Raw genomic sequence first — 10,717 nt, 5'->3', positions numbered from 1 at the left:
ATCACATTGTAAGGCTGATTACACCGTTAGCTTTGCTTTTACGGGAAACAATTAAGGCACATATGTATTGTTTTGACATTTCACATTTGTACCTGATGAAACGTGATGATTATTTGATTTGGACAAATTTACCATTATCAATGGGAATACAGATTCTAGGGCCATTGCTTCGAGCAATCCCGTCCTTGTATAATATGAAGTGATAATTGTGTCTCCTGTGTTCTGGGGAGGAACTCAAACTGAGCATTGACCTACAGGCCAAGGTCCCTCTTCACCAGCCCTGTGTTGGGACCGGGTATTTGTGAACTACAGTTCGGCCTACATGTGTAGTCCAAGTCTGGAGCACAATCTTTGTTCTGGAGAAACCAGAGCAGCCTGAACTCAGTCTCCCAGGGTGCTTCAACGTCACACAGAGGTGTGAAAACCGACTGGGAACACAAGTTTCAACCACTATTGGTCACTCTGGGCCCCATGACCCATGAGGTCACAAGGCCAATATAAGCCAAGTCCCCCCTCTCTTCTTCCTCTTTCTACGCAACCCTCCGAGAGGAGAAGTGAGGCTGTCCAGCTCACTTGCTCTTTCAACTCAACACAACTCTCCGAGAGGAGCCCACCTCTCTTTCTGCTCAACTTCAATGGAGGAGAGGTGCAGCTTGCAGCTCACCTCACCAAGGAAACCTCCTCCCAATCCAAGCTCTACCAACCTTCAAGCAGGCCTGACTGGAGCAGACTGCTAAAACCTTCCGAAAGGCAGCGACGCATAAGCCTGCCTGAGAACTTCGAACAGCACAAGAGCTGCATCGCACAGCAGAACCACAACAGGAGCCGTAAACCAGCAAGCCGACTTCACTGGACTTCGAACAACACATCAACCTTTTTTCTATTTTCATGGACAGGTAACACAACTGGGCTTAATAATTATACTAGGCAAAGCAAAGACTGTTTATTCGATTCCGTGTGATGTTTATTAGTTTGATTTGTGTTACTGTGATATTTTGGTTACAAGTTATTTGAAAGTTAATGTTAGTTATGTTATGCTCTTCAGTCTTTCTCTGCATGCATCTAGTAACTGTCTCTAATTTGGCACCAACACACACACACACATATCTCCACACACATCTCTCTGACCCCCGCTACATGTCATAAACATACTAGGGGGGATGGTTTATTGCCCTCATAGGGGCCAGCCACTATTTTGAAAGCACACACACTCACACAGACACACACACACACGCATACTCACATACATATATTTATATAGTAAGTACACCTTTAGTATTTTGTGTATTTATACTTTATTATCTTCATAATCAATGTTTTATTTCACAAATGTTGTTTTAATGAATGTTGCATAAGTGTGAATTTTGCCAACCTCTACACTGTCAAGAACTCTTTATCCTTCAACTTTGCTAACTATCTCTATGGTAATTTTGGTTATAGTTATTAATTTAATTGTTAATCAGAGTTCCAAATTCTTAGTTAGTACTTTCATGAGACTTAATCAATAAATTGGCTATCTTGTCCATTCCTTTGAAGGGTGGTGCCCCGAGGTAACTTTAATAAATTAAAGTTATTATTTAATATTAATATTTTTATATTAATATTAAATATTTTCTCTGATAACCAAATTTATTGAATGGCGAAAGGCACACCATTTACTGGTGTCACATTTATTGCATTATTGCACAACACCTGTTTGTGATTCACATGAGTTCAAGATGCAGCCAGGGGGAGGACTGTGTCCAGTTTGGGGGACTCAGAACTTCCTCTGTGCTATTTGCAGATGATCTGGTTCTGTTGGCTTCATCAGATTGTGACCTGCATGTGTTCTGGGATGGATTGCAGCTGGGATGACGGTCAGCACCTTTAACTCTGAGGCCATGGTTCTCTGCTAGAAAACAACAGATTCATTCTTTGGGTTGGGACGGAGATTCTACACCAAATGAAGGAGTTTGATTTTCTCTGGGTCTTGTTAATGAGTAAGGTAGAATTCAGAAGGATAATCTCTAGTTTATTGTCTTACATAGTAAAAAACGTTTCACATCATGATGCAATAACTTATATAATAGAAGATAAGTGTTTGCAGAAAGGGGATAAATGGATGGATGAAGCTCATTTACATGATTTGATCAAGTTCTGCAACATTCTTGGTTTTAAAACATGGAGATTCTGCTGCTCTTGAGCAAGGTTGGTGATTTCTTGACATGTTATGCAGGAGGAATGAGTGAACTGATGAAAAGAGTTCCTGCAGTTATAAAACCTTCATGAAATGGACTGATTCCTCTTTACAGTAACAGTGAACTGGTCTGAAATCACCAGTAGTCTTTGGGCTCCTCCTCTGGTGACTTCATGTAACTAGTGTTCAGGCACTGAGGGGTTTTTGTTCAGGTCGGCTGATGGTTTGTATCATTGTGTGTCTCTGGCACAGTAATACACAGCAGTGTCTCCAGGCTGCACGTTCTGTCCCTTTAGAGTCACTGTTTTGCTGGAAGTGTCTAATTCGATACTGAACTTGTTCTTTAATGAATCTTTATAGTATGAATTTGATGTGTCTTTCATTCCAATCCACTCCAGTCCTTTTCCTGCAGGCTGTCTGATCCAAGCTGTTTCGTAGCTGCTGAGAGAATAAGAGACCTGGCAGCTGATGGTCAGAGGTTGACCTGGCTGCACAGTCACAGAGGCTGGCTGCGTCAACCGTTCACACTTCACATCTGTTAAAAGAAGAATGTTTTGTCATAAATCATTAAGTTGTCCTGCAAAAGAAAAAGTGGTGACTCTCTGACAAATCCAGGAGACTCACTGATCCAGCTGCCAACAGCAGCAGCACAGCTACAGGAAACATGGTTAATGGTGAATCTGACGTGCCGTCAACTCCCTGTCAGTCTGTTGGGAGTTTTTATAGTTGAGTAACAAGGAAGGTCTCTGAGTTTGCATAGAATCAAATATACCAATCATCAGTGATGGTGTCACTGGGGGTAATAGAATAGAATAGGCTGCTCAGTGTTATTAGATCAGCTCTGGGAAAACATGACAGGGAATCACCTCTGCTTACTATAAAATATGATGTATTTTGATCTCATTATTTACTCAATTTTAATGTTTATTTATTCATTTTTATTTTTTATTCTTTTATTTGTAAGAGATAGTGACGACAGACAGGATATTTTTCATTTAAATTCTAATGCCAACTGTCATTTATGTAGAAAGCCATGGTTTACACATATCTCTCAATCTGATGAAGTCAAAGACAAATCTCAAAGTTTAGGTTCCTTATTTAATTTGTCTTTATTTTGTGATATTGACTCAGCAACAATCTTTTCTTCAGATCACAATGTTGAATAAAACTGTACAATTATGAGCTTAGTTTAAAAGCAGTATTCCTTTCATAAATACAAAATATATTCAGTGTTTTTATCTGTTTAAAATTTAAATTGGAGGTATTTTTAGATATTGATACTTTTATTGTAGCTAAGGACATGGGGGGCTTCAACTACTTTCAGTGTTGGAAGAGGAGGATATTTAAACACTCAATGAGTGACACAGTGACAGATGCAATGCTTTGTGTACAGCTCTGTGGCTTCCTGTGTTACTGTGGATCTGAAGCACAATAATAAACAGCAGAGTCTTCAGTCGTCAGGCTGCTCATGTGCAGATACACCTGGTCCATGTCGTTGTTTCTGGAAATTGTGAAGCGACTCTTGACAGATGCTGAATAATATTTAGAGCTGCCTGACGGAGCAGAAATGAAGGCAACCCACTCCAGGCCTTTTCCTTCAGCTTGTCTGATCCAGCTGATAAAAGCAGAGTCATCAGATATCCCTGCATATGTACACGTCAGTTTGTGGGATTCTCCGGGCCGCTTCACCGCCGGTTCAGATTCAGTCAGAGTCTGACTGCAAACACCTGAGGAGAAAATCAGTTTGGTTATAGGACAGAGCCGAACATGAGCCTGGACGACAAAGAGGAAGAGTGCAGAGGTTTGGAATTCACCAGAAATGGCTGACAGCAGCAGAAATGTGAGACATTTAGTTAAAGTCATCATGGTCGTTTGTTGAACGTCTGGTTGGTGGTTTGGTTTGTCATCAGTTTGAAGGAGATTAATACAGATGGAGGAGGTCATGATTTGCATTGACTCCTCCTCACAATGAGGAAAGTGTATCGATCAACTGAAGGGATTTTATCTCATTTCTTATTTTACTCGTTTTAACTTTTGTTCATTATATTATAATGTTAGTTACAAAATGTTTTGTATTAATATATTTACATTTTTGGGTGTGTTATATATATATATATGTATATGTAATTTTGTCTCTGTTAGTTACAAATGAAAAAATTATAGTTATTTCTCATCAATTGTAATTTTTTCTTCACAAAAATCACTGAAACTTTATTATATTTATTAACTTTTATGTCAGTTTTGTAAAAAAATTCATCTCAGAGTAACTAATGGATTTTTGAGACCATCAGAAAACACAATTTCTTGTATGTTTTTATTATTTATCATGTACTCAATTTTTACACACTGACATGTCAGTCACTGTGATGTCAGAGTATTAAAGTGGTATAAATAGTTACTGTTAAATTACGTTATGACCCATGTCTGATTCCTCTTTACAGTAACAGTGAACTGGTCTGAAATCACCAGTAGTCTTTGGGCTCCTCCTCTGGTGGCTTCATGTAACTAGTGTTCAGGCACTGAGGGGTTTTTGTTCAGGTCGGCTGATGGTTTGTATCATTGTGTGTCTCTGGCACAGTAATACACAGCAGTGTCTCCAGGCTGCACGTTCTGTCCCTTCAGAGTCACTGTACTGCTGGAAGTGTCTGAGACGATACTGAACTTGTTCTTTAGTGAATCTTTATAGTATACGGTCCCAACATTATCCATCCCAATCCACTCCAGTCCTTTTCCTGCAGGCTGTCTGATCCAATGTGTCCAGTAGCTGCTGAGAGAATAAGAGACCTGGCAGCTGATGGTCAGAGGTTGACCTGGCTGCACAGTCACAGAGGCTGGCTGCGTCAACCGTTCACACTTCACATCTGTTAAAAGAAGAATGTTTTGTCATAAATCATTAAGTTGTCCTGCAAAAGAAAAAGTGGTGACTCTATGACAAATCCAGGGAGACTCACATGATCCAGCTGCCAACAGCAGCAGCACAGCTACAGGAAACATGGTTAATGGTGAATCTGACGTGCCGTCAACTCCCCTGTCAGTCTGTTGGGAAGTTTTTATAGTTGAGTAACAAGGAAGGTCTCTGAGTTTGCATAGAATCAAATATACGAATCATCATTGATGGTGTCACTGGGGGTAATAGAATAGAATAGGCTGCTCAGTGTTATTAGATCAGCTCTGGGAAAACATGACAGGGAATCACCTCTGCTTACTATAAAATATGATGTATTTGGATCTCATTATTTACTCAATTTTAACACATTGAAATCACATTGTCAGGCTGATTAAACCATTAGCTTTGCTTTTACAGTAAACAATTAAGGCACATATGTATTGTTTTGACATTTCAGATTTATACCTGATGAAACGTGACGATTATTTGATTTGGACAAATTTACCATTATCAATGGGAATACAGATTCTAGGGCCATTGCTACGAGCAATCCCGTCCTTGTATAATATGAAGTGATAATTGTGTCTCCTGTGTTCTGGGGAGGAACTCAAACTGAGCATTGACCTACAGGCCAAGGTCCCTCTTCACCAGCCCTGTTTGTGATTCACATGAGGTCAAGATGCAGCCAGGGGGAGGACTGTGTCCAGTTTGGAGGACTCAGAACTTCCTCTTTGCTATTTGCAGATGATATGGTTCTGTTGGCTTCATCAGATTGTGACCTGCATGTGTTCCGGGATGGATTGTACCTGGGATGACGGTCAGCACCTTTAACTCTGAGGCCATGGTTCTCTGCTAGAAAACAACGTATTCATTCTTTGGGTTGGGACTGTGATGGAAATCTGGAAATACAAAAGGCTGGAAACACCAAAGTTATCTACGTGTACTTTAATAGGGGCTTTCTGCAGAAAGGATCAACACAGACAGTCACAGGGATCTCAGAGTGAAGATGGAGAACAGTCAAATACAAGGATCTTATATCGGAGGACCAAGGCTGTCTCTCAGAACCAGTTCAGACTGGTTCTGTAGGCGCAGGTTGAGAGAGGAATCTAAACACAGACAACTGATTTACATATGTTTCCTTTGGAGATAAGCAGACATACATTCAGTTCTTTGGAGAGTAAATAAGTGATAAATAGGGTCTGGCAGTTTTCAGTTATTACACAGTTCAGACCATAAAACAGCTCAGGTCATAAAGTATTTGGACAGTTTGTATATGTATGTAGATACAGGTCATAAAAGTCTTTAGACAGGGCTGCAAAAACTTACTTTCCAACTGCAAAATAGTTTTCAACCACACTTAGTTAATGTTTTTCTACTACAGGACGGAGATTCTACACCAAATGAAGGAGTTTAATTATCTCTGGGTCTTGTTAATGAGTAAGGTAGAATTCAGCAGGAGACTGACCGTTTAGAGCAATGTTGGAGGCTGAAATAACTTTTCCTCATCAACTGCTAAGTTATTTGCAACTATTAGGACTCACTCCTGCAACATTTCCATACATGACTCTCTAGCATGTGTCAGAATGCATGGAAGTGTTTAGCTGCCACGCCAGGAAAAGAAAAACACATGTTTCATAAAAACCTGAACACGTTATTGTTATAAAAATATGTTTTTCATGTTATTGTAGCAACTTTCATCACATAACAAGGAACTCTTCTTGTCATTAGAATGTACTGTTTATCGTCTAAGATCGTAATAACGTTTCACATCATGATGCCATAACTTATATAATAGAATATAAGTGTGTGCAGAAAGGGGATAAATGGATGGATAAAGCTCATTTACATGATTTGATCAAGTTCTGTAAAATTCTTGGTTTTAAGACGTGGAGATTCTGCTACTCTTGAGAAAGGTGGGTGATTTCTTGACATGTTATGCAGGAGGAATGAGAGAACTGATGAAAAGACTTCCTGCAGTTATAAAACCTTCATGAAACGGACTGATTCCTCTTTACAGTAACAGTGAACTGGTCTGAAATCACCAGTAGTCTTTGGGCTCCTCCTCTGGTGGCTTCATGTAACTAGTGTTCAGGCACTGAGGGGTTTTTGTTCAGGTCGGCTGATGGTTTGTATCATTGTGTGTCTCTGGCACAGTAATACACAGCAGTGTCTCCAGGCTGCACGTTCTGTCCCTTTAGAGTCACTGTTTTGCTGGAAGTGTCTAATTCGATACTGAACTTGTTCTTTAATGAATCTTTATAGTATGAAGCTCCTGTGCCTTTCAATCCAATCCACTCCAGTCCTTTTCCTGCAGGCTGTCTGATCCAAGCTGTCCAGTAGCCAAGAGAATAAGAGACCTGGCAGCTGATGGTCAGATGTTGACCTGGCTGCACAGTCACAGAGGCTGGCTGCGTCAACCGTTCACACTTCACATCTGTTAAAAGAAGAATGTTTTGTCATAAATCATTAAGTTGTCCTGCAAAAGAAAAAGTGGTGACTCTATGACAAATCCAGGGAGACTCACATGATCCAGCTGCCAACAGCAGCAGCACAGCTACAGGAAACATGGTTAATGGTGAATCTGACGTGCCGTCAACTCCCCTGTCAGTCTGTTGGGAAGTTTTTATAGTTGAGTAACAAGGAAGATCTCTGAGTTTGCATAGAATCAAATATACGAATCATCAGTGATGGTGTCACTGGGGGTAATAGAATAGAATAGGCTGCTCAGTGTTATTAGATCAGCTCTGGGAAAACATGACAGGGAATCACCTCTGCTTACTATAAAATATGATGTATTTTGATTTAATTTTTTACAAATTTTTAACACATTGAAATCACATTGTAAGGCTGATTAAACCGTTAGTTTTGCTTTTACAGTAAACAATTAAGGCACATATGTTTTGTTTTGACATTTTAGAATTGCAATGATTTTTGATTTGGACAAATTTACCATTATCAATGTGAATACAGATTCTAGGGCCATTGCTACGAGCAATCCCGTCCAACATGGAAACAAATACCATTTGTTGTACCTTCACTCCTCTGCTGCTCAGCAAATACATTTCTGAGTGAAAACAGCTCATCGCAGCAGGTTTATATTTGTGTGTTTAGTTGCACGATATGAAATATTGTGTGCACCAGGGAAATATCTTGGACTTTTCAAGAGGAGAGAACGTTTACCTCTGTTAGTTACCTCTAGCACAGATATCTGAGGGGCAACATTGTGCTCTGAGATGGTGCATGTATGTGTGCGGTCATATTTAGATTCATTAAGTATTGTCATGAATTTTATTTGTCTTTATTTTGTGATATTGACTTAGCAACCATCTTGTCTTCAGATCATAATGTTGAATAAAACTGTACAATCACAAGCTTAGTTTAAAAAGCAGTATTCCTTTCATAAATACAAAATATATTCTGTTTTTTTTTATCTCTTTAAAATATAAATTGGAGGTATTTTTAGATATTGATACTTTTTATTGGAGCTAAGGATATGGGGGGGGGAGCTTCAACGATTTTCAGTGTTGGAACAGGAGGATATTTAAACACTCAATGAGTGACACAGGGACAGATGCAGTGCTTTGTGTACAGCTCTGTGGCTTCCTGTGTTACTGTGGATCTCGAGCACAATAATAAACAGCAGAGTCTTCAGTCGTCAGGCTGCTCATGTGCAGATACACCTGGTCCATGTCGTTGTTTCTGGAAATTGTGAAGCGACTCTTGACAGATGCTGAATAATATTTATAACCTCCTGACGGAGCAGAAATGAAGGCAACCCACTCCAGGCCTTTTCCTTCAGCTTGTCTGATCCAGCTGATAAAAGCAGAGTCATCAGATATCCCTGCATATGTACACGTCAGTTTGTGGGATTCTCCGGGCCGCTTCACCGCCGGTTCAGATTCAGTCAGAGTCTGACTGCAAACACCTGAGGAGAAAATCAGTTTGGTTATAGGACAGAGCCGAACATGAGCCTGGACGACAAAGACGAAGAGTGCAGAGGTTTGGAATTCACCAGAAATGGCTGACGGCAGCAGAAATGTGAGACATTTAGTTAAAGTCATCATGGTCGTTTGTTGAACGTCTGGTTGGTGGTTTGGTTTGTCATCAGTTTGAAGGGAGATTAATACAGATGGAGGAGGTCATGATTTGCATTGACTCCTCCTCACAATGATGAAAGTGTATCGATCAACTGAAGGGATTTTATCTCATTTATTATTTTACTCGTTTTAACGTTTTGTTCATTATATTATGATGTTAGTTACAAAATGTTTTATATAAATATATTTACATGTGTGGGTGTGTTATATATATATATATATATATATATATAAAAATATATATATATAATTTTGTCTCTATTAGTTACAAATGAAAGTAAATTATGGTAATTTGTCATCAATTGTAATTTTTTCTTCTCAAACATCACTGAAACTTTATTATCTTTATTAATCTTTATATCAATTTTGTAAAAACAAAAAATCTTAGAGAAACTAATTGATTTTGAGACAAATCAGAAAACACAATTTCTTGTATTTTTTTTATTATTCCTCATAGACTCAAATTATACACACTGACATGTCAGTCACTGTGATGTCAGAGTATTAAAGTGGTATAAATAGTTACTGTTAAATGACGTTATGACCCATGTCTGATTCCTCTTTACAGTAACAGTGAACTGGTCTGAAATCACCAGTAGTCTTTGGGCTCCTCCTCTGGTGGCTTCATGTAACTAGTGTTCAGGCACTGAGGGGTTTTTGTTCAGGTCGGCTGATGGTTTGTATCATTGTGTGTCTCTGGCACAGTAATACACAGCAGTGTCTCCAGGCTGCACGTTCTGTCCCTTTAGAGTCACTGTTTTGCTGGAAGTGTCTAATTCGATACTGAACTTGTTCTTTAATGAATCTTTATAGTATGAAGCTCCTGTAAATTTCATCCCAATCCACTCCAGTCCTTTTCCTGCAGGCTGTCTGATCCAAGCTGTGTAGTAGCCGCTGAGAGAATAAGAGACCTGGCAGCTGATGGTCAGAGGTTGACCTGGCTGCACAGTCACAGAGGCTGGCTGCGTCAACCGTTCACACTTCACATCTGTTAAAAGAAGAATGTTTTGTCATAAATCATGAAGTTGTCCTGCAAAAGAAAAAGTGGTGACTCTATGACAAATCCAGGGAGACTCACATGATCCAGCTGCTAACAGCAGCAGCACAGCTACAGGAAACATGGTTAATGGTGAATCTGACGTGCCGTCAACTCCCCTGTCAGTCTGTTGGGAAGTTTTTATAGTTGAGTAACAAGGAAGGTCTCTGAGTTTGCATAGAATCAAATATACGAATCATCAGTGATGGTGTCACTGGGGTAATAGAATAGAATAGGCTGCTCAGTGTTATTAGATCAGCTCTGGGAAAACATGACAGGGAATCACCTCTGCTTACTATAAAATATGATGTATTTTGATCTCATTATTTATTCAATTTTAACACTTTGAAATCACATTGTCAGGCTGATTAAACCGTTAGCTTTGCTTTTACAGTAAACAATTAAGGCACATATGTATTGTTTTGACATTTCAGAAATGCAATGATTTTAGATTTGGACAAATTTACCATTATCAATGTGAATACAGATTCTAGGGCCATTGCTACGAGCAATCCCGTCCA

The sequence above is a fragment of the Hippoglossus stenolepis genome, chromosome 16, assembly GCF_022539355.2.
Source record: "Hippoglossus stenolepis isolate QCI-W04-F060 chromosome 16, HSTE1.2, whole genome shotgun sequence".
Taxonomy (NCBI): Eukaryota; Metazoa; Chordata; class Actinopteri; order Pleuronectiformes; family Pleuronectidae; genus Hippoglossus; species Hippoglossus stenolepis.
Note: the sequence above shows the minus strand (reverse complement) of the source record.